The sequence below is a fragment of the Hyla sarda genome, chromosome 12 (genome assembly GCF_029499605.1).
Source record: "Hyla sarda isolate aHylSar1 chromosome 12, aHylSar1.hap1, whole genome shotgun sequence".
Taxonomy (NCBI): domain Eukaryota; kingdom Metazoa; phylum Chordata; class Amphibia; order Anura; family Hylidae; genus Hyla; species Hyla sarda.
This window is the reverse complement of record NC_079200.1, coordinates 53,499,794-53,525,020: the sequence shown is the minus strand read 5'-3', so window position 1 is coordinate 53,525,020 and position 25,227 is coordinate 53,499,794. Positions and strand designations below refer to the sequence as shown.

The window sequence follows — 25,227 nt, the reverse complement described above, 5'->3', positions numbered from 1 at the left end:
CATGCACGGTCTTTATGACTTATTCTGTTTTTTTATCTTGCATTGAGGCCATGCTTAACACCTTGTGCCTCTGTCACTGTCGTGCCTTGTTATTGTTTTTTTGTTTATTGAAAATTATTGAAAATTAATAAAGATTTTGAATAAGAAAAAAATTTACTTTAGGGGTTAAGTAGCTGATCCATCTGCAGCATCTCCCCCTGCCCCCTGTAACAGGAAGCCTCTGATTGGTTGATGCAGGTGCCTTTCCCAGGCTGCAGGACCAATGAGTGCTTCCTCTTAGCTCAGGGGAGATGACATGATAGAGCAGACACTCCATGATCTCCTGGGGCTTCGCTCTGTACTGTGAGTAGTGATCACACTGAGGCTCCGTGCATCACAGGAAATCACAGAAGCACGTCAGATCCGGGACGGTTGGGAGGTAAGTCTATTATCATAATAGTAATACACATTGGGGGACATGTATAAAAACTTGTGCAGAGGAAAATTGACCAGTTGCCCATAGCAACCAATCAGATCGCTTCTTTCACTTTTCATTTTTAAATGTGGTGTCCCGGTACAGGACTTGGTCCTGTCCCTGTCTAAAGTCCCCTCAGCCAGAGTTCCTTCACTCTCATAGGGCACTCTTGCAGGGCTTACCACTGGTCGCCTCATGTATATTGTGTTCATATAAATATATATTTAATGTATAGGAAATATTATGTATAGGACCTTAGCAGGTCACGTGCCTTTAATTATGATTGTACTATGGTTTAAGGACCTTACAGGGTCATGTGATGTACCCAGAGTTCCCTGGGACAGGACTTACAGGTTTGCCTGCCAATGAGCTTTGTCTAGCCTCCTTAATATATAAGGGGCTGTAGTCAATCAATTCACTCTCTTAGCTCTTGCCTCTCTTAGTTCCGGACTATTAAGCAGCACAAATCTCATCAGCATCAATTCAAGTCAGCTAGGCCAAAGCCTAAGATCCCACAGCCACTAAAACGTGAGTTACCAAAGCTCAAACTACCTAATCCTGTGTGACTACTACCGGCTAAAATATTATAATTAGTAGCACAGTGGCTAGCATCAAAGCTCATTGCTTCAGAGTCCCAGCACAACCTGTGAGGAACCTGTATCCCGGTTCACTCTAGAGAGACTGTTATGTTTGAAGACTGTTGTATAAAATCCTCAAATAAAGTTCTTCAGTTTATTCATAAAATCTGCTGTGGATATTCCCTTATTCTCCCTACCGTTTCTGGGACAGTTGGCGGTAGGACTATTAACACTAAGGAAACCTCGCCCTGGCATCATGACATCTTAGGGTTAATACCAACAGACCCTACACTACCACTTCAACACCCTATACACAATTACTCTCTCCTGCCCACCACATAAAAATGAAAGAAACTATCTGGTTGCTATGGGCAACCACTTTTCCTCTTTACAGGTTTTGATAAATTTCCTCCAGTGGTTTTGGCAAAAATTACACAAAGATGGCGTCTTGGGAGAATAGAAATGAGGACGCAGTTGTTGTGGTGTGTTTTATTTTTATTTTTTACCAAATAAACTTCAAACAAAAATTGTGTCTGTTCCTAGGCTTAGGCTGGGACTAAACACAATGTATCTGTGGCGTTTTTCAAAGCCCACATTGCCTCATCATTGGTGGTCTCCCCCCCCCCCCCCCTTCCGACAGACGTCTGTCCAGCTGTTGCAAAACTACAACTCCAAGCATGCCCTGACAGCAAATGATATTACAAATACTGAGTATAAACAAATATAACACACCCACAGGGAGTAGTGTCATTTTATTTAAAAAAATGCAAAAAAAAAAATCCCTTAGGTAACAGTCATGCAGAATATGTTAAAAAGCTTTTTTAGGTTTCAGCCAATCAGAGAGCAGCACTGCTCAAATAGAACTCCCAGGAGGTAAAAGCGTGTCACACATGTGATGTCATAACCATTGTCCACCAGAGAGCAGCACTGAGCAGAAATAACACAGCTCCTGCTCATTCTCCATCAGTGAGGGGCCGATGCTGGACACTGTAGGCGCGCGGGAATGTGAAGTTGAATACATCACTGTGATTGGTAAGTGTCACATTGTTGTGTCCAAAAGGTCTTTAGTGCAGTTCCATGTGCATTTCTATAATAACCATGTAAATAATCTATCTTTTGTTTTCCTATCTTAGATGCACTATTTCCAGGATGTGGAGTAGCATTTCCGGACTATCAAGACGTTGTAATAAGGCACATATTTCCGGACTTACAGCAAGAAGTTGGATGAAGGCATAAACCCTCGAATCACGCACATACACAGACACTTTGCCCAAATTCTAGAGGTAACCTCCTTTAGTATGCCCAGAGGAAGGGCAATACAGTAGCCATGGATTCCCTACAGGTTTCCTCCCCTCTGGAGGTTTTTCCTGTCCTGAGTTAGCTACTGTATGCTCTTTGTGAGTGATGGAAGGTTACATAAATCCCTACACAAACATTTTAATAAATAATAAAGTTCCCCTGTTTTTAAACCGTTCTTTGACTTTTTTGACTCATTTATTTTATTTCTGTCTGTGAAAAATTGTGATTTTTTTTTTAAGTGTCCAAAGCATGCCTCAGCAGGCATCACGTGCAAACCCCTGGGGGGTCCTGAGAACCCCCCCCCCCCCATGTCAGCGATCAGTTCAATTCAGACCGGCGATCTGCGGCGATTCCGGGTCATACGGGTCTGCTATTCCTGCTATTGGTCGGTCAGAGACGACTGACCAATAGCAGTTTGGGAGTGGGGGAGTTAGAGTTCGGTTCCCCGCTCTGTCCACCGACTTTTGTCCTGGAAGAGTGAGGAAACTGGTGGTCATCAGCGCCAGAGGTCACTTACCGGGCGGGCAGCGATGAGATATGGCTCCCTGGTGCATCTCCCTGGTGCGCTATCCTATGGAAGCCAGTGAGTTGTTGCCTAGCAACATATGGAGGGCTACAGTTAGAAGACCACTATACAGTGGTCTCTAAACTGTAGCCCTTCAAATGTTGCAAAACTACAACTCCCAGCATGCGCAGACAGCTGTTTGGGCATGCTGGGATATGTAGTATTGCAAGATTTAGAGGGGTACAGTTTGGAGATCACTGTGCAGATCAGTACATGTTGAGAGTTGCAATTTTGCAACAGCTGGAGGCACACTGGTTGGAAAATACTGAGTTAGGTAACTGGAGGGGCAAGCTGTGCATAACTAGCTTGCCCCCTGACTGGTTAGCAGTTAAGGGGTTAAGAAATATACAGGCAAGGTTTTTAGCCCCCTCCCCCGCCTGTAAAAACTTGTTGGTAACTATAGTGGTATGTCCCATGGGTGGGGGGAAGGAATGCACCAATCAGGGGTGTAATAGTTTCCCGGGATTTCAGGCACCCTCCCCTGGGTATTTATAGCTGTGGTGCCTCCCTTCCCCCCTTAATCTGCCCAGGACCCGGAGTTTTGACTGCTGGCTGGTATGTGTCTTCCTTTTATTTGTGGCCCGGATGGAGCAGGAGGGTGAGGGCTGGCATGCTCCATTATGGCTGAGCTGGCCTCCCCTCCTGTTGCACCCGAGACGGGTTTGGGAGGCTGGCGGACCTCTCACAGTCCCGCTCTCCTACCCACTATAGTCCCTGTGAGCCCTGTCCCGCCCGTTCCTTTTGCCCTCTTCCCTGCCCGTGGCCAAAGCCCTCTCCCCTGCCTGTGCCTGTATCCCTCCCTATGGGCATGCTCCTTATGAGCATGCCCTGCTGTTTTCCTTGTCCCCCCCTGTCCCCCTCCGTCTCTTTTTCCTCTTTGCGGTCCCCTCCGTCTCTTCCCCCCTGTCCCCCCCCCTGGCTCTGGAGGCAGCGGCCCCTGGGGGGCTGCTGCTGTTTTAACTCCCTATGCGCAAATGGATGCTTATTAACGTCCATTTGCGCTCCTTCAGATATAATGCGCGCTCACAAGGTGAGCGCGCGTTATATCCGTGGGGTCCCGGTTGCTCTTAGCAACCAGGACCCATGCTACGCCAGACATCGCCGATCGGGCAGATGTCCGGCATTACATCTTTAGAAGCGGCGATGAAGTTCATCGCTGCGTCTGAAGATGTACTTTCAAGCATCCCGGCTGCTCAGTCGGGCTGACCGGGACAATCGCGATCTAATCGCGTTGTCCTGATCAGCTGGGACGCAGCAGGAGGGTCACTTACCTGTCTCCTGCGCGTCCGCTCGTTGATTGATTGCTCCAAGCCTGAAATTCAGGCTTGAGCAATCAATCGTTGATGGCACCGATCATTGCCATGTTGATACATGGCAAGTGATCAGTGTTAGGAGCAGTGTGTGCAGGGTTATGGCTCCTATGGAGCTATAACATTGCAAAAAAAAAATAAAAAAAAAACAAAAAGAATTAAGTCAATAAAGGTCATTTAACCCTTCAATAATAAAAGTTTGGTTTGCCCCCTTTTCCCCATCAAAAAATAAATAAATAAATAAATAAATAATACAAAAAAAAAAAATATATATATATATATATATATATATATATATAAATAAATGAAAAAATAAATAAATAAAAAAATCGATAAATAAATAAATAAAAGTGTATATATGTGTATGTATGTATATATAGGTATAACTAAAAAAAAAAATAAAAAAAAAATATGTGTGTTGCAGACATGCATGTATGTGGTATCTCCTCATGCGTGCATGTCTGGGGTATAACAATATGTCGTCGTTTGAAGTGTTCCGTCTATGGCGTGCACGCAAATATAAATAAATTAATAATTCAAATAAAATAATTTTAAATTAGAAGAAATAAATAAATATAAAATTTCATTATACACGTGATATACATAATAAATAATATTGGTAATTTAATACACATACTGCATTTCGGTTTAGCATATTCGGTCAATTTTTCTACTGTATGTATTAATAAACGGCGTTCACAAAAAAAAAAATTAAAAAAATTAAAAAAAAAACAATCCGAGAAAATGGCAAGGGTACTGGGGGCTCTTTCGGATTACGGCGCAAACTATTTGAGCTCTCCTATCGTCTCCTCTCATTTACCCAGCTTATCACTCCGCCCACGCTGGCACCTCTCCCCTTACCACACCCCCCTGCCCACTGCATCTGCCCCCCCCATCACCTCTCCTGTTCCCAGATCTCCCCCCCCCCCCCCTTCTTCCCCTGCCTCTCCAATGCCCCCCGTGGAGGGGTAGTGAGTGTGGTGGCGGAGTGCCCGCGACCCGGCGGTCTCCGACTTGCCTTGTCCCACGCCTGCGGCGGTGGTGAAGTGGATCTTCCAGCTGTTGGCTTCTCCATCTTCTGGAATTGGTGGGTGTTCTGATGCGGGGCTTGGCCCCTTCCCCGGTTAGTGTGCTTATGGCTGCGTTCTGTGCAGTGTTCGTCCTTTTGTTTCTGTGTGTATGTTGAGTTTGGTCTCTGGTTGGGAGTTGAGTACGTCTCTTCTTGGGTTCTGTTGGTAGGTCAGTGGTCTGAGCAGCCATCAGTTGAATGTGTATTGTGTGGGAGACCAGAGTTCTAATCCTGCTTTCCTCCTCTATTTCAGGGTGCTTTGGTAGGGTATCATAAAAAAGTAAAAAAATAAATAAAAATGTTTTCTGCGGTGAGTGCTCTTTTGGCCTTAAGCTCTGGGTGGCCGGGGTTTGGCAGACTTGGCTCCTGCGGCTTGTTCCTTTTCCTGATTCGGTGGGTGCCGCCCAGTTACGGTTTTGTTTCTTTTGGTTTTCTCCCCCTTTTTGTTTGGTTTATCTCTCCGTATTTTCCCAATCTCTGGTAGGCATGGGACTTCTGTGTTCGGTGGGTAGGTTTCGCTTGAGTCTCCGAGGGTAGGTTCGCTTGAGTCTCTGTTTGCCTTGCCTTGTGAGTTTTTCTGTTCATGGTGGTATTCCGGAGGGCGATTCTCCTGTGCTCTGCGCTTGTGGGGGTGTGGTTTGTTGTTGCAAGGCTGACATGCAAATTGTGAGGCGTTCCATATTTGGTGCTCGCTTCGGCAGCACATATGTTAAAATTGGAACAATACTGAGTAGATTAGCATGGGTTCCGCATGCCGCGTTGGCGTTGGTCTGCTGCTTTCCTGTGGTCAGGGTGTGATTGCGTTTTCTCTGTTTTGGTTTCTTCGGGGCTCGCTAGGTGCCCTGGTTACGGTCCTTGCTGGTTTCCTGATTGTTCCACGTGGAATATGGTTCCGGGCGGAGTTTTTTCCTCCAGGTTGTCTCTGGCCGCCGAGGGTGTGTGGTATCTGTCCCCCCACATATGTGCCCCGGGTGCACTAAGGGCTGACGTTTTGGCTGGTTGGGGTTTTTTCATGTGTCGTGCAGTGGACAGGCCTGCTTTCTGTCCCCCGTTGCAGCTCACGGGAAGCTCGCTCTGTTTCCGGATGTGGCCGGTTTGGTTGGTTGTTGGTGTGGTTTGGTTTCCCAGTGGTGCTGCTGGGTGGTTTAGCCCTGGGTCTTGGTAGTCAGTGGGTTTCTGCCATGCTTGGGTTTTGTTAGCGCTTTTGCCTTGGTATTGGTTGTGGGACTTTGGGTGCTTGCTTCGGCAGCTCATGTTCTGGACTTGTAACGATACTGTGTGGGTTGGCTTGGCCCCTGCGCTTGGTAGCGCTCTAATTTGGTGTTACTTTTCTTCTTTTCTGGGGTGCTTTGAGTGATCGTGGCGTGTTGTCGGTCTGACAATCGGGGAGTTGTCACTGATATTACTCTTGCGGATTTCTTCTTGTGTTCGGCTTGTTGTGCCTAGTGCTTCGCTGTTTGGAGTTACTATTTATTTTGGGGTTGTGCTCCCTGGGGTCGGTATTGGGTGTTGACGCTTTGTCTCGTTTTTCTCTGGCAGTGGTTCCGGAGGTTGCTCCCTTGGGCGGAGTCGGAAGGTTTGCCTGTGTGGCTGGCCCGTGGGTCATCGTGGAGTTTGGTGTGTATTTCTTGGTCCGCTTTGGTGGCCCCTGCGACTTGGTCACACTCACGGTAAGGCGTTTGCGAGTGGTTGGTGGTGTGGTGGCCGGGATGTCTACAGTGGAGGGGGGTCCCGGAGGTTCCAAATGTGTCTGTGGATAGGGGATTTGTTTTTGGTACCTGGAATGCCCTTTGTAGTAACCTTCCGGGCTCTGATGTTTATTCCTATTTCGTTTTCATATGATGTGATGACGGAAGTTGACTGCTGTGTCACCTCTCCAAGGAGGTTCGAGATTTGGGCTGTGTTCTCTGTGCATCCAAATAACATTCTTAGTACATGACGCCGGGTATATTCACCTGTTCATGTGAATCACCTTCTATTCAAAGAAAGGAGAAAACAGGTGGGTGGCTTTCCCATTGTGCTGCGACCCAGTGGGGTGCGGTTGGCGCATGGCGGGGGGTAATTTTTTCTTTTCTACTTTGTGGTTGGTGGGATGTTGGTGCGTACCTAGGGGCTGGGCCCGCGAGTGGGTGGCCTTGCTGTAGGCGAACGGTTTTTCCTATCAGTTTTGGGTCACTTGGTGGCAGCTGCGGGTCGGATTTTTGGTTGTCGCTTTTGCGTCGTTTTGCTCATCCGAGGTTTGCACTGGCTTTTTTCGGGGCTATGTGGATGGGGCACTTCCTTTCTCCTCATCTGTGACTGGGGTGTCTGTTTTTTGGGTGCCTATTTTGTGCAATTTGCGACACAGTAATAAAAAAAAAAAATTATAAAAATTAAAGGCCCCCTTTTTTGTCCGAGACTGCTTCGGCGATCCAGGTAGCGCAGCTTGTGCTGCATGGGGGTCAGCGAATGAGCGTATTTTCGGGTTGTCGTCCTATTGCTTGACGGGGCGGCCCCCCTTTTTTATTTTTTGCTCCACGCCCCCCGATTATTCAGTTTCAAGTTTTTTGTCTGTTTTGGGTTTTGCTTTTCTTTGATAGGATGGGGTGTTGTGAGTTTGAGATTCGCCCTCTTTTGTATCGGGGCCGGCGGAGATGGCTTGGTTTCCGGAGAGGGTAGCGCAGCGCATGGGGCGCTGGCGATCTGCATGTTGTGTTGCTATTTTCGCCCAGTTTGATGTTTCCCATATGTGTTATGTTTTGCGAGTGGTTTTCCGCAAGGTGGTGCGAGTGCTGCGGCTCTCTTCGATGTATGGGTGAGTCTGAGAGATGTGTTCGCACAAGAGTTATTAAAAAAAAAAATTAAAAAAAAAAGATTAATAAATAAAATGAATGAATACAAATTTATATAAGAAATAGGTCCTGGCGGCAGGTACCTCGGTTTTTCTGGAGAGGAAACGTGTTGGGCGGTTTTCCTGGAGAGGAAATGTGTTGAGCGGATTTCCTGGAGAGGAAATGTGTTGGGCGGATTTCCTGGAGAGGAAATGTGTTGGGTGTGTCCGGGGGGCTGAAGTGGCCCCAGGTGTTGGCTATCCAGTATCTCTTGGGTGGGGGTCGGAGCCCAGTGTAGGGCTAACTGGTCTCCTCCGTGGCGGTAAGAAGACGGTGAGAGTGGGGTCAACCCGGGGTAGACCTCCACACAGGACAGTGTGGCAGCACCTCTCGGGTTGGCAAGAAGCCAATCGGTGTCTTTGTTACAGTTAAATTGTTATTTATATAAGTAATTTTATAAATAAAGCTATGGCCGATCCCCACCCATAAAAAGTTGAATTGTTGTTGTGTCAGTTATTATTTAATTAATTATTGTAATAAGGGGGAGGGGTAGTTATAGCCTGCTAGGAGCTAATTGGGTCTCAACAGTCTGGAGGGGCAAGCTGTGCTTAACTAGCTTGCCCCCTGACTGGTGAGCAGTTAAGGGGTTAAGAAATATACAGGCAAGGTTTTTAGCCCCCTCCTCCGTCTGTAAAAACTTGTTGGTAACTATAGTGGTATGTCCCATGGGTGGGGGGGAAGGAGTGCACCAATCAGGGGTGTAATAGTTTCCCGGGCTTTCAGGGGCCCTCCCCTGGGTATTTATAGCTGTGGTGCCTCCCTTCCCCCCTAAATCTGCCCAGGACCCGGAGTTTTGCCCTCCCTCCCTCCCTTTTTGTATCTCTGTTTATTGTAAGTCACAGCTTGGCGGTAAGAAGACGGTGAAAGTGGGGTCAACCCGGGGAAGACCTCCACACAGGACGGTGTGGCAGCACCTCTGGGGTTGGCAAGAAGCCAATCGGTGTCTTTGTTACAGTTAAATTGTTATTAATATAAGTAATTTTATAAATAAAGCTGTAGCCGATCCCCACCCATAAAAAGTTGAATTGTTGTTGTGTCAGTTATTATTTAATTAATTATTGTAATAAGGGGGAGGGGTAATTATAGCCTGCTAGGAGCTAATTGGGTCTAAACAGTCAGAACCTAACTAAAGGTTTTCCAACCAGTGTGCCTCCAGATGTTGCAAAAGTACAACTCCCAGCATGCAATGTCTGTCAGTGCATGCTGGGAGTTGTAGTTTTGCAACAGCTGGAGGTTTGCCCCCCCCCCCCCCCCCCCACACACACACAATCACACACACATGTTTTTTCTCCTTTTACCCCTTATGAAAAGGAAAAGTTGGGGTCTACACCAGCCTGTATGTGTAAAAAAATTAACATTTTTACACTAACATGCTGGTGTTGCCCCATACTTTTTATTTTCACAAGAGGTAAAAGGAAAAAAAGACCCCCAAAATTTGTAACACAATTTCTCCTGAGAGGGCATAAAATGCTCTGCCGACACACAACAAGGCTCAAGAGTTAGAGTGTACTATGTACATTTGAGGCCTAAATTGGTGATTTGCACAGGGGTGGCTGATTTTATAGTGGTTCTGACATAAACGCAAAATAAATACCCACGTGTGACCCCATTTTGGAAACTACACCCCTCACGGGTGCTTGACAATTTTTCATTAAAGTTGGATAAGAAAATGAAAAAAAATTTTTTTTAACTAAAATGCTGGTGTTACCCTAAATTTTTCATTCCCACAATGGAAAATGGGAAAAAAAAGCCCCCCAAAATTTGTAACCCCATTTCTTCTGAGTAAGAGCATGCCCCATATGTGGATGTAAAGTGCTCTGCGGGCGTACTACACTGCTCAGAAGGAAGGGAGCGCCATTGGGATTTTGGAGGGAAAATTTGTCCGGAATTGAAGGCCTCGTGTGTCTACAAAGCCCCCATAGTGCCAGAACAATGGACCCCCCCCCCCACATGTGACTCCATTTTGGAAACTAAACCCCTCACAGAATGAAATAAAGGAAGCAGTGAGCATTTACGCCCCACAGGTGTCTGACAGATTTTTGGAACAGTTGTCACGATGCCGGCTGGCAGGTAGTGGATCCTCTGTGCCAGAGAGGGATTGGCGTGGACCGTGCTAGTGGACCGGTTCTAAGCCACTACTGGTTTTCACCAGAGCCCGCCGCAAAGCGGGATGGTCTTGCTGCGGCGGTAGTGACCAGGTCGTATCCACTAGCAACGGCTCACCTCTCTGGCTGCTGAAGATAGGCGCGGTACAAGGGAGTAGGCAAAAGCAAGGTCGGACGTAGCAGAAGGTCGGGGCAGGCAGCAAGGATCGTAGTCAGGGGCAACGGCAGAAGGTCTGGAAACACAGGCAAGGAACACACAAGGAACGCTTTCACTGGCACTAAGGCAACAAGATCCGGCAAGGGAGTGCAGGGGAAGTGAGGTGATATAGGGAAGTGCACAGGTGAACACACTAATTGGGACCACTGCGCCAATCAGCGGCGCAGTGGCCCTTTAAATCGCAGAGACCCGGCGCGCGCGCGCCCTAGGGAGCGGGGCCGCGCGCGCCGGGACAGAACAGACGGAGAGCGAGTCAGGTAGGGGAGCCGGGGTGCGCATCGCGAGCGGGCGCTACCCGCATCGCGAATCGCATCCCGGCTGGCAGCGGAATCGCAGCGCCCCGGGTCAGAGGACGTGACCGGAGCGCTGCCGCGGGGAGAGTGAAGCGAGCGCTCCGGGGAGGAGCGGGGACCCGGAGCGCTCGGCGTAACAGTACCCCCCCCCTTGGGTCTCCCCCTCTTCTTGGAGCCTGAGAACCTGAGGAGCAGACTTTTGTCTAGGATGTTGTCCTCAGGTTCCCAGGATCTCTCTTCAGGACCACAACCCTCCCAGTCCACTAAAAAAAAATTTTTCCCTCTGACCTTTTTGGCAGCTAAAATTTCTTTGACCGAGAAGATGTCCGAGGAGCCAGAAACAGGAGTGGGAGGAACAGATTTGGGAGAAAAACGGTTGAGGATGAGTGGTTTGAGAAGAGAGACGTGAAAGGCATTAGGGATACGAAGAGAGGGAGGAAGAAGAAGTTTATAAGAGACAGGATTAATTTGACACAAAATTTTGAAAGGACCAAGATAGCGTGGTCCCAACTTGTAGCTAGGGACACGGAAGCGGACATATTTAGCGGAGAGCCATACCTTGTCTCCAGGGGAAAAAACGGGGGGAGCTCTTCTTTTCTTATCCGCGAACTTCTTCATGCGTGATGAAGCCTGTAAGAGAGAATTTTGGGTCTCTCTCCATATGATGGAAAGGTCACGAGAAATTTCATCCACAGCGGGCAGACCAGAGGGCAAGGGAGTAGGGAGGGGGGGAAGAGGGTGACGGCCGTACACCACGAAAAATGGGGATTTGGAGGAAGACTCAGAGACCCTGAAGTTATACGAGAATTCGGCCCATGGGAGGAGATCTGCCCAGTCATCCTGGCGGGAGGAAACAAAATGTCGCAAATAATCACCCAAGATCTGGTTAATCCTTTCTACTTGTCCATTGGACTGGGGATGATATGCAGAAGAAAAATTTAATTTAATCTTGAGTTGTTTACAGAGAGCCCTCCAGAATTTAGACACGAATTGGACGCCTCTATCCGAGACAATCTGCGTAGGCAACCCGTGAAGACGAAAAATGTGTACAAAAAATTGTTTAGCCAACTGAGGCGCAGAAGGAAGACCAGGAAGAGGGATGAAATGTGCCATTTTGGAGAATCGATCAACGACCACCCAAATAACAGTGTTGCCACGGGAAGGGGGTAAATCAGTAATAAAATCCATACCAATCAGAGACCAAGGCTGTTCAGGGACAGGCAGAGGATGAAGAAAACCAGCGGGCTTCTGGCGAGGAGTCTTATCCCGGGCACAGATAGTGCAGGCTCGCACAAAGTCCACAACATCCGTCTCCAGAGTCGGCCACCAATAGAAGCGGGAGATGAGTTGCACAGATTTCTTGATACCCGCATGACCTGCGAGATGGGAGGAGTGACCCCATTTGAGGATTCCGAGGCGTTGGCGAGGAGAAACAAAGGTCTTTCCTGGAGGAGTCTGCCTGATGGAGGCAGGAGAAGTGGAGATCAGGCAGTCAGGTGGAATGATGTGTTGCGGAGAGAGTTCAACTTCTGAGGCATCCGAGGAACGAGAGAGAGCATCGGCCCTAATGTTCTTATCGGCAGGACGAAAGTGAATCTCAAAATTAAATCGGGCAAAGAACAGAGACCACCGGGCCTGGCGAGGATTCAGCCGTTGGGCAGACTGGAGGTAGGAGAGGTTCTTGTGGTCGGTGTAGATAATAACAGGAGAACTTGATCCCTCCAGCAGATGCCTCCATTCCTCAAGTGCTAATTTGATGGCTAGAAGCTCTCGATCCCCGATGGAGTAGTTCCTCTCCGCTGGAGAGAAGGTCCTAGAGAAAAAACCACAAGTGACAGCATGCCCGGAAGAATTTTTTTGTAGAAGAACAGCTCCAGCTCCCACTGAGGAGGCATCAACCTCCAATAGGAAGGGTTTGGAAGGGTCAGGTCTGGAGAGGACGGGAGCCGAAGAAAAGGCAGACTTGAGTCGTTTAAAGGCGTCTTCTGCTTGAGGAGGCCAGGACTTGGGATCAGCATTTTTTTTGGTTAAAGCCACGATAGGAGCCACAATGGTAGAAAAATGTGGAATAAATTGCCTGTAATAATTGGCGAACCCCAAAAAGCGTTGGATAGCACGGAGTCCGGAGGGGCGTGGCCAATCTAAGACGGCAGAGAGTTTGTCTGGATCCATCTGTAGTCCCTGGCCAGAGACCAAATATCCTAGAAAAGGAAGAGATTGGCATTCAAACAGACATTTCTCAATTTTGGCATAGAGTTGGTTGTCACGAAGTCTCTGAAGAACCATACGGACATGCTGGCGGTGTTCTTCTAGATTGGCAGAAAAAATTAGGATATCGTCCAGATATACAACAACACAGGAGTATAACAAATCACGAAAAATTTCATTGACAAAGTCTTGGAAGACGGCAGGGGCGTTGCACAGTCCAAAGGGCATGACCAGATACTCAAAGTGTCCATCTCTGGTGTTAAATGCCGTTTTCCACTCGTCCCCCTCTCTGATGCGGATGAGGTTATAGGCGCCTCTTAAGTCCAATTTAGTGAAGATGTGGGCACCTTGGAGGCGATCAAAGAGTTCAGAGATGAGGGGTAAGGGGTAGCGGTTCTTAACCGTGATTTTATTAAGACCGCGGTAGTCAATGCAAGGACGTAGGGAGCCATCTTTTTTGGACACAAAGAAAAATCCGGCTCCGGCAGGAGAGGAGGATTTACGGATAAAGCCCTTTTTTAGATTCTCCTGGACGTATTCGGACATGGCAAGAGTCTCTGGGGCAGAGAGAGGATAAATTCTGCCCCGGGGTGGAGTAGTGCCCGGGAGGAGGTCGATAGGGCAATCATAAGGCCTGTGAGGAGGTAGAGTCTCAGCTTGTTTTTTGCAGAAAACATCCGCGAAGTCCATATAGGCCTTAGGGAGACCGGTTACTGGAGGAACCACAGAGTTACGGCAAGGGTTACTGGGAACCGGTTTTAGACAGTTCTTGGAACAAGAGGACCCCCAACTCTTGATCTCCCCAGTGGACCAATCCAGGGTAGGGGAATGAAGTTGAAGCCAGGGAAGTCCAAGGAGAATTTCCGAGGTGCAATTGGGGAGGACCAAAAGTTCAATCCTCTCATGATGAGATCCGATGCTCATAAGAAGGGGCTCCGTGCGGAAACGTATGGTACAGTCCAATCTTTCATTATTTACACAATTGATGTAGAGGGGTCTGGCGAGACTGGTCACCGGGATGTTGAACCTGTTGACGAGAGAGGCCAAAATAAAATTTCCTGCAGATCCTGAGTCCAAGAAGGCCACTGTAGAGAAGGAGAAGGCAGAGGCAGACATCCGCACAGGCACAGTAAGACGTGGAGAAGCAGAGTAGACATCAAGGACTGTCTCACCATTGTGCGGAGTCAGCGTACGTCTTTCCAGGCGAGGAGGACGGATAGGACAATCTCTCAGGAAGTGTTCGGTACTAGCACAGTACAGGCAGAGGTTCTCCATACGGCGTCGTGTCCTCTCTTGAGGTGTCAGGCGAGACCGGTCGACCTGCATAGCCTCCACGGCGGGAGGCACAGGAACAGATTGCAGGGGACCAGAGGAGAGAGGAGCCGAGGAGAAGAAACGCCTCGTGCGAACAGAGTCCATATCTTGGCGGAGTTCCTGACGCCTTTCGGAAAAACGCATGTCAATGCGAGTGGCTAGGTGAATAAGTTCATGTAGATTAGCAGGAATTTCTCGTGCGGCCAGAACATCTTTAATGTTGCTGGATAGGCCTTTTTTGAAGGTCGCGCAGAGGGCCTCATTATTCCAGGACAATTCTGAAGCAAGAGTACGGAATTGTACGGCATACTCGCCAACGGAAGAATTACCCTGGACCAGGTTCAACAGGGCAGTCTCAGCAGAAGAGGCTCGGGCAGGTTCCTCAAAGACACTTCGGATTTCCGAGAAGAAGGAGTGTACAGAGGCAGTGACGGGGTCATTGCGGTCCCAGAGCGGTGTGGCCCATGACAGGGCTTTTCCGGACAGAAGGCTGACTACGAAAGCCACCTTAGACCTTTCAGTGGGAAACAGGTCCGACATCATCTCCAGATGCAGGGAACATTGGGAAAGAAAGCCACGGCAAAACTTAGAGTCCCCATCAAATTTATCCGGCAAGGATAAGCGTATCCCAGGAGCGGCCACTCGCTGCGGAGGAGGTGCAGGAGCTGGCGGAGGAGATGACTGCTGAAGCTGTGGTAGTAACTGTTGTAGCATAACGGTCAGTTGAGACAGCTGTTGGCCTTGTTGCGCTATCTGTTGTGACTGCTGGGCGACCACCGTGGTGAGGTCAGCGACAACTGGCAGAGGAACTTCAGCGGGATCCATGGCCGGATCTACTGTCACGATGCCGGCTGGCAGGTAGTGGATCCTCTGTGCCAGAGAGGGATTGGCGTGGACCGTGCTAGTGGACCGGTTCTAAGCCACTACTGGTTTTCACCAGAGCCCGCCGCAAAGCGGGATGGTCTTGCTGCGGCGGTAGTGACCAGGTCGTATCCACTAGCAACGGCTCACCTCTCTGGCTGCTGAAGATAGGCGCGGTACAAGGGAGTAGGCAAAAGCAAGGTCGGACGTAGCAGAAGGTCGGGGCAGGCAGCAAGGATCGTAGTCAGGGGCAACGGCAGAAGGTCTGGAAACACAGGCAAGGAACACACAAGGAACGCTTTCACTGGCACTAAGGCAACAAGATCCGGCAAGGGAGTGCAGGGGAAGTGAGGTGATATAGGGAAGTGCACAGGTGAACACACTAATTGGGACCACTGCGCCAATCAGCGGCGCAGTGGCCCTTTAAATCGCAGAGACCCGGCGCGCGCGCGCCCTAGGGAGCGGGGCCGCGCGCGCCGGGACAGAACAGACGGAGAGCGAGTCAGGTAGGGGAGCCGGGGTGCGCATCGCGAGCGGGCGCTACCCGCATCGCGAATCGCATCCCGGCTGGCAGCGGAATCGCAGCGCCCCGGGTCAGAGGACGTGACCGGAGCGCTGCCGCGGGGAGAGTGAAGCGAGCGCTCCGGGGAGGAGCGGGGACCCGGAGCGCTCGGCGTAACAACAGTGGTCCGTGAAAATGAAAAATTAAATACCCCTTTTAGGAATTAGGAAGTGAGTGTAGGCATGCGTTAATAGGGGATAAGATTTCTAGGGGCGGAATACCCCTTTAACCCCTTCCCGACCCATGGCATACATGTATGCCATGGGTCAGCTCCCATTCTATAACGTGCGGCCACGGCATGGCCCCTCGTCATAGCGGGTCGGGCCTGGCACCTAGCAATGACCAGGACCCGTGGCTAATAGCGCGCGGCAGTGATCGCGGTACCGCACGCTATTAACCCTTTAGACGCGGCGTTCAAATTTGAATGCTGCATCTAAAGTGAAAGTAAACTAATGCCGGTTAGCTCAGGGAGCTGCTCGCGATCGCCGCGGCAAAATCGTGGCATCCCGAACAGCTTACATGACAGTCGGAGGATCCCTACCTGCCTCCATGCTGTCCGATCGCCGAATGACTGCTCTGTGCCTGAGATCCAGGCAATAGCAGTCAAGCGGCAGAATCATTGATCACTGGTTTCCTATGAGAAACCAGTGATCAATGTGAAAGATCAGTGTGTGCAGTGTTATAGGTCCCTATGGGACCTATAACACTGCAAAAAAAAAGTGGAAAAAAAAGTGAATAAAGATCATTTAACCCCTTCCCTAATAAAAGTTTGAATCACCCCCCTTTTCCTATTTAAAAAAAAAACAGTGTAAATAAAAATAAAAATAAACATATGTGGTATCTTCGCGTGCGGAAATGTCTGAATTATAAAAATATATTATTTATTAAACCATACGGTCAATGGCGTATGCGCAAAAAAATTCCAAAGTCCAAAAAAGCGTATTTTTGGTCACTTTTTATATCATGAAAAAATAAATAAAAAGCGATCAAAAATTCCAATCATTACAAAAATGGTACCGCTAAAAACTTCAGATCACGACGCAAAAAATGAGCCCTCATACCATCCCATACACAGAAAAGTAAAAAAAGTTATAGGGGTCAGAGCATGACAATTTTAAACATATAAATTTTCCTGCATGTAGTTATGATTTTTTCCAGAAGTACAATAAAATCAAACCTATATAAGTAGGGTATCATTTTAACCATATGAACCTACAGAATAAAGAGAAAGTGTCAATTTTTACCGAAAAATGTACTGCGTAGAAACGGAAGCCCCCAAAAGTTACAAAATTGTGTTTTTTCTTCAATTTTGTTGCATAATGAATTTTTTTTCCGTTTCTCTGTAGATTTTTGCGTAAAATGACTGATGTCATTACAAAGTAGAATTGGTGGCGCAAAAAATAAGCCATGATATGGATTTTTAGGTGCAAAATTGAAAGAGTTATGGTTTTTTAAAGGTAAGGAGGAAAAATGAAAGTGCAAAAATGGAAAAACCCTGGGTCATGAAGGGGTTAAGGAATTAAAAAGTTAGTGTAGGCATGCCTTACAAGCAGGTAGAAAAAGAACAGTTGGGAGAAATGGCAGGATGCAAAGCAAAGTTTTGTTGGGACAGATTTTGGGTGTGTTCTCGCCCATTAAAAAATTTACTTTAGGGGGGCGTGTCTAGCCATGGTTGTATGAGGACGTGCTGCTGAGGAGCTCCTGCCTGCCGTTTTTGCCCTTCTTGTGCCGTGCCTATGGGGAATAGATCGAGGAACAAAAAGAAGAAGGTCTCTGGCATCCCCCCAACACTTCCCATGTCTCTCGACACTTACTTTACCCGGGCCCAGCCCTCCCGCACGGGGACCCCGCTGCCTGCTCTGATGCCCGGCGCCATCTTGGAACAGCGGAGCGGTACACACACGGCCCCTCCGGCAGCCACGGCTCTGATACAAGGCCGCACTGAAGAGGAGTGCGCCCGCCCTCGGGATCATCACTGCTCACCTCAGGAGCGTTCCAGTGCTCCTCCGGCCATCCCTTCTGAAGCGCTGCGTCCTCCGGGTCCTGCCCCTGCTCTCCAGCCCTCCGGCTCTCCCAGGCAGCAAGATGGCGGCACGCAGCAGGCCCACCTTCCTGACGTGGCTCCCGCTCTGCTGGTGTGCGGTCTAGAGCCTGGACCCTCACGGAGCCAGGAAAGAGGAATCCCTGAGAGACCCCCAGCCATGGAGGTGCTTCCTGTCAGCGGTCCCCCCACATTGGACTTGCTCACAGGGGATACCCTGTTAACCCCCACGGTACCTCACCTACAGCCTCCACTAGGCCCATCCCCACCCTCCTGGAGGGGCACTACGGCTATGCTGCATCTGGATGTCCCTCTCCTGAGACCCGAGGGGGCTTCTCCCCCAGGGTTTCCCCAAGTACCTCCTGCCTTCCTACCGCCACCATCTCTATTACCTGCTGGCCTGGCAGCTGGGTCACCTTCCCCCCCATGGGTGTCTGGCTCTTCCTGGGCTGCTGGCTCACATTCTGCCTCATCATCTCCTGCAGGGTCTGCACAAGCTGCCTCCCCTCCGGCCTCTGCACCTTCCAGCCAGGGGCCATCACCCTCGCCCCCTCCTGGCCCTCAACTGCCTCCCACACACCAGGAGGTAGCCTGCAGCTTGGATGCCACCCCCCCACTTTTCCGCTCTTTATGCATTGTGATGTGGTAGTGCCTCCTGCCATTGCGGCCTCTGCTCCTATCACTCTGGCCGACCTACAGTCGTTGGTACAGTCTCTCCCAACTAAAGATGATATCTCTACACTGACCCGACAGGTGGTCCTCGAATGCAAGCAAGAATTTGCACAACTACATTCAGAACTTTCCTCTGTGTCTGCCAGGGTGGAGACCGTGGAGGTGCCACTGGACTCTACTTTAACCTCCCTTCAGGCTTTGCAGGCTGTAGTGAGTGGCCACACTGACCAATTGTTCCATCTTCAGCAACACTTGGATGATATTGAAAATCGTAGCCGCAGGAACAACATCAGAATCCGTGGTTTGCCAGAGGCGGTGTAATCTGGGGAGCTGTGGGAGGCCCTTCCTGTTATTTTCAATGACCTCTTAGACAGGCCTCCTGAGGCGCAAATAGAGATAGACCTAGCACATAGAGCTCTGCGCCCACCGAGCTCTGACGACTGCAATCCAAGAGACGTAATCTGCCGGATACACTTTTATGCCCTGAAGGAGGACATTTTGCGACGTGCGAGAAGACGTCGACAGATCACCTACAAGGACGTCCCTGTCCAGTTGTACCCCGATCTCTCACGCCATACACTGGCCCAACGAGCTGCTCTTAAGCCCCTTCTGCAGGTCCTGCGTGACAGGGACTTTCCGTACCGCTGGGGTTTTCCTTTCTCCCTCACAGTGCGCAATAGGGGGCGCGTGGTGTCCCTGCGCTCTCCGGAGGATCTTCCCAGCTTTCTCCAAGCCCTGGATTTACCTGAGGTGGTGCTTCCGGAATGGCCTATGTTGCATTCCCCTCCGTTCCAACGGCCAGTCTCGCCCCCTACTTCACCTCCGGCGAGAGCCCCTCGCTCTGGACTCCTCCCTAGAGACTCTCGCGGACCCCGAGTGGCCCCTCAGTCTCGCCAGTCGCAGCTGCCCTCGGTGGCTGCTGCTTCTCGTAGGGCCTCGCAACCTCCCACTTGATCTTTCCACTAGAAATGTGCTATTTAGCAGTTGATTGCTCATTTTTATTAATGTTATCTTCTGGTGCTACTGATAGTTGCCATTTGGGGATTTGGGTAGTGTTGCTCGCGAATATTCGCAATTCGAATATTATTCGCGAATATCGCATATTCGCGAATTCGCGAATTTCGCGAATATAGCGCTATATATTCGTAATTACGAATATTCGTTTTTTTTTTAATTTTTTTTTTTTTTCACAGTACACATCACAGTGATCATCCCTCTCTGCTTCCAGCTTGTGTGGTGTAAAGAAGGCTGTAATACTACTGTGTGAGACTGGCGTGCTAAAATTCGCATATGCTAAAATTCGCATATGCGAAGGTTCGCATATGCTAATTTTCGCATATACGAATTTTCACGTATGTTAATCTTGCATATGCTAATATTCACATATGTTAATTTTCGCATACGCGAATATTCGCACATGCGAAAATAAAACGAGAATATAACGAATATGCGAATATTCGCGAATATAAGACGAATATTCGTCCATATATTCGCGAATATTCGCGAATTCGAATATGGCCTATGCCGCTCAACACTAGATTTGGGATTATTGTATTAAAAACTGTAATGTCACTATTCTCTCCCCAGTGCCTCTAATTGTGCTTTTTGTATGTTTTCCCCCCTTTTCATCTGACTCATTTTCATTGTCCTCTAGCACTTTTGGGCTCTGTTCAGCTACTGTTACATATTCGGCAGTGTAGTGGGTTCTGTCTCTCTCGCTACCTGACTAACTTTACCCCCTATAGGTATAGGGCTCCTGGGGACGATCTGGTCCTTGGGACTTCTTCCCTCCTTTACTACTTATTGTTCTTGTTAGTTTCTGCAGCAGTAGTCTCTTCTCTCTGTCTGTCTACTGCTTATTTCGTTACACCTCTTTTATCTTTTCTTTTCTTCTTTCTCTTCTCTCTTGTTTTGTTGGTCTGTCTTGTGTAGGTGTTTGCTGCTCTTGTTGTGTACTTGTTCTCCTTTTGTGTTGCTCCTTTTTGTTTTTCCCCCTTGTCTTATCCCTGTGTTTTGTTCCCCCCCCCCTTTTTTTTTAATCTGACCCCCCATAATAGCACCTCATTCCTGTACTAACTCTGGTTTTTTGTTTTCTCTCGGTTTCTCTGAGTTTCTCATGGCAGATCTCAAAATTATTTCTTTTAATGCCAAAGGTCTCAACACCCCGGAAAAAAGGGCTCAGATCCTTCACCATTGTCACAAGCAACGGGCTCATCTGGTATGTTTTCAAGAGACACATTTTAAGGTAGGCCACACACCCTCTCTCAAACATCCACACTACACCTCCTGGTTCTGTGCTGACAATCCTCTGTCCAGATCCTGTGGGGTGGCGATCGCCATTCACAAGTCTCTTCCCCATCAGGTTCTGAATTGTACGATTGCCCCGGATGCACGTTACTTTATCTTTTCTTTAAGTATTGGGGGACACGAATTCACGATTCTTAATGTCTACTGCCCGAATCTCCAACAGATCCCCTTTTTGCTTGACTTTATTGATGTTGCTCTCCCGCTACTTAGGGGCACTGTTGTCTTATGTGGTGACCTTAATCTTACTTTGCGAGGAGGTAGACGAAGAAGGACCAACGATAATCCAGGCGCTGCTAGCTCAAAAACACCGAAGGCAATGGGTTATAGATGAAAGATCTTTGAGATCTATGCAAAAAAGCATATCACCCACGATATAATCTGGGTACTGTAGTGCGAGTCGCTGCTATGCCGATGGGTTGCAGGAGGAAACAAGTCGTCCTGGGAGTCAATATTAGAAGTAGAGCAGGAAAAAACCCTCAGGTATGGCGCTGCAGACTCTTGTAGACAGATGAGGCGGATGCCAAAGGTAATAGGAAAGTCCTCAGCAGGACATTTTATTTAAAAAAAACAATAAAATGGACAAGATGACGCATTTCGAGGGTAAACCCCTCTTCATCAGATCAGCATAACATACATAGGACACATGGCAAGTTTAAATACAATGTGAACAGGTGCCAAAAATGCAAAGTGGGCGTGGCTAGAATGGTCAAAGGTCACTACAGGTGTTGCCCTTACACACCTAGCATAGAATCAACAATCATAAAAACATGAAAATATAGTAAGGAAAGGATGTACAATTGTATAGTGTGAACCATGGTAGGCTAAAGGGGTGGATGTTCTGTGATGCTGCATTGAAGCAGCGACATATATAAGTGCAGATAACGGCAGCACTCATCCCGAGATGATTGCTAGGGACGCTTTGCTAACCACATGGGAGGCGGGGGGATAGAGCCAATCAGCGACGTACAGCTGCATTGACCCATCAGCGGACTGTGCGGTCCGGCCAATCAGCTGGCATTGCCGCGCTGTTTGCAGGAAGCGACGCGTCCCTGCTGGTTGTTAGGGACGCGTTGCTATGAATGGGACGATGGAAGCGAGGCCGTCATTTATGAAGGTCGGAGTTACTAGCCCTACCCCGTGACAAAAGGGGCGGAACATGATAAATAGGCAGTGCGATTAGAACTAGAAAAACACTCATAGGGCTGGGCTAAAAGTTAAGGGCCTACAGCAGTTGCAAATGGACTGCCAGAAATAATAAAATGTAAAGAAAAAGAGGGGGGGGGGATAAGGAGGGGGAGAGGAAAAGGGAGATTAATAGGAATGGATCATAGACCCATGATTATCAGATGAAGCGTGTCTAGAGAGCCATAATAAATCAGGGCATAGGGGTAACATAACCAAAATGTAAGAATATATGAGTGGTAACAGAACCATAGCTGTCTATGACAAGTATACACATAGAAGTGTAGAATAAAATAGATAAGATGGTTTTAATATAATGATAATAAAACCGGACGTAAGGGGGCAATAAATCACCAACAACCTCGTCGAAAAGAGTGTGACATATAAAGCAGAAGCCCAAATGTCTATGGTAAATTAGATAAAAGAATAACAGTATATAGGAAAATACGGTAAAAAAATTGATATAAAATGAAAGTAAAGATATAAATGTAAATATTATAAATATGGATATAAATCTATACCGTATATACTCGAGTATAAGCCGAGTTTTTCAGCACGATTTTTCGTGCTGAAAACACCCCCCTCGGCTTATACTCGAGTGAACTCTCCACCCGCAGTGGTCTTCAACCTGCGGACATCCAGAGGTTTCAAAACTACAACTCCCAGCAAGCCCGGGCAGCCATCGGCTGTCCGGGCTTGCTGGGAGTTGTAGTTTTGAAACCTCCGGAGGTCCGCAGGTTGAAGACCACTGCGGCCTTCGACATCATCCAGCCCCCTCTCACCCCCCTTTAGTTCTGTACAGTACTCACCTCCTCTTGGCGCTGGTCCGGTGCTGCAGGGCTGTCCGGAGAGGAGGTGGTCCGGTGGGATAGTGGTTCCGGGCTGCTATCTTCACCGGCCTCAGAATAGTCACGTTGCCTTGACAATGACGCAGAGGTACGTTCATTGCCAACGTACTTCTGCGTCATTGTCAAGGCAACGCCTCTATTCCGGGCCGGAAGCGCGGAGAAGAGGCGCCCCCGGTGAAGATAGCAGCCCGGAACCACTATCCCACCGGACCACCTCCTCTCCGGACAGCCCTGCAGGACCGGACCAGCGCCGAGCGGAGGTGAGTACTGTACAGAACTAAAGGGGGGTGAGAGGGGGCTGGATGATGTCGAAGGCCGCAGTGGTCTTCAACCTGCGGACCTCCGGAGGTTTCAAAACTACAACTCCCAGCAAGCCCGGACAGCCGATGGCTGCCCGGGCTTGCTGGGAGTTGTAGTTTTGAAACCTCTGGAGGTCCGCAGGTTGAAGACCACTGAGGGCGGATGATGAGAAGAGGATGATGAAGGGGGGGTGTGGGATGATGACAAGAGGATGATGAAGGGGGGGGGGTGGGATGATGAAGGGGGGTGTGTGGGATGATTACAAGGGGATGATGAAGGGGGGTGTGTGGGATGATTACAAGGGGATGATGAAGGGGGGTGGGGATGATGACAAGGGGATGATGAAGGGGGGTGTGTGGGATGATGAAGGGGGGTGTGTGGGATGATTACAAGGGGATGATGAAGGGGGTGGGGATGATGACAAGGGGATGATGAAGGGGGGTGTGTGGGATGATTACAAGGGGATGATGAAGGGGGGTGGGGATGATGACAATGGGATAATGAAGGGGGGATGTGTGGGATTATGACAAGGGGATGATGAAGGGGGGATGTGTGGGATGATGACAAGGGGATGATGAAGGGGGGATGTGTGGGATGATGACAAGGGGATGATGACAGGTGATGATGATGAGGGTCTGGATGATGACAGGCGGTGATGATGATGAGGATGTTAATGACGGGTCTGGATGATGACAGGGGGGGATGATGTATTTCCCACCCTAGGCTTCTACTTGAGTCAATAACTTTTCCTGGGATTTTGGGTTGAAATTAGGGGTCTCGGCTTATACTCGGGTCGGCTTATACTCGAGTATATACGGTATATGTATAAAATTCATGGATATGAAATCAATATTAACATAAGGGAAATCAATATAAATATAAATGTCATAAATATAACATTTAGAGATATGGAGCAAACAAACCCATTATAAATACGCAGTGTTGGGATGTTAGTAAAACCACATAGAAGCACACGGTAAATAAGATGCAAAATATGTTAAAATGTAAACACTCGATAAATTAGTGAGTAAATATTGGACCAAAAGTATATATAACAAATTTTGAGTAATTGATACAAGAGAAACAGATAACCCTGTTTACAGATAATAATAATATTGGTGAGGATTACAGGGAGCATTCAATAAGTTCAATAAGGCCTCCGGGTGCAAGAGTTTTGAGTTTATAGATCCAAAAGTTCTCTCTTTTCCTCAATGTACTGAATCTTTGCGGGTCCTCTTTTGAGATGCCTTCAATAGGTGTAACCGTAATGCATCGGAAATCTTGCTTGTGTACCTGAAGCAGGTGTCTGGAGACACTGTGTAGCAAGAAACCATGAACGGTGTTGCTACGATGTTTGTTAATTCTTTCCCGTAGGCAACGGATGGTACGGCCCACATATTGGAGTTTGCAAGGGCATTCCAGTAGATATATCACATATTGAGAGGAACAGTTTAACCCCTTAACGACGCAGGACGTATATTTACGTCCTGCGCCGGCTCCCGCGATATGAAGCGGGATCGCGCCGCGATGTGCGGTATTAACCCTTTAGAAGCGGCGGTCAAAGCTGACCGCCGCTTCTAAAGTGAAACTGAAAGTATCCCGGCTACTCAGTCGGGCTGTTCGGGACCGCCGCGGTGAAATCGCGGCGTTCCGAACAGCTGATCGGATACCGGGAGGGCTCTTACCTGCCTCCCTGGTGTCCGATCGACGAATGACTGCTCCGTGCCTGAGATCCAGGCAGGAGCAGTCAAGCGCCGATAATGCTGATCACAGGCGTGTTAATACACGCCTGTGATCAGGATGAAAGATCAGTGTGTGCAGTGTTATAGGTCCCTATGGGACCTATAACACTGCAAAAAAAAAGTAAAAAAAAAGTGTTAATAAAGGTCATTTAACCCCTTCCCTAATAAAAGTTTGAATCACCCCCCTTTTCCCATAAGAAAAATAAAACAGTGTAAAAAAAAATAAAAATAAACATATGTGGTATCGCCGCGTGCGTAAATGTCCGAACTATAAAAATATATCATTAATTAAGCCGTACGGTCAATGGCGTACGCGCAAAAAAATTCCAAAGTCCAAAAAAGCGTATTTTGGTAACTTTTTATAACATTAAAAAATGAATAAAAAGTGATCAAAAAGTCAGATCAAAACAAAAATCATACCAATAAAAAC

The 25,227-nt window shown here is 48.3% G+C and overlaps 1 long non-coding RNA gene across 1 annotated transcript; it reads left to right on the top strand.

Moving 5' to 3' along the window:
* Positions 1-280: 280 nt before the first annotated feature.
* LOC130296869 (uncharacterized) lies at positions 281-2,770 on the top strand. Its single transcript, XR_008849320.1, has 3 exons — positions 281-418; positions 2,000-2,064; positions 2,166-2,770. It is a non-coding gene; the product is annotated as an uncharacterized LOC130296869 (long non-coding RNA).
* The last annotated feature ends 22,457 nt before the right edge of the window (positions 2,771-25,227 follow it).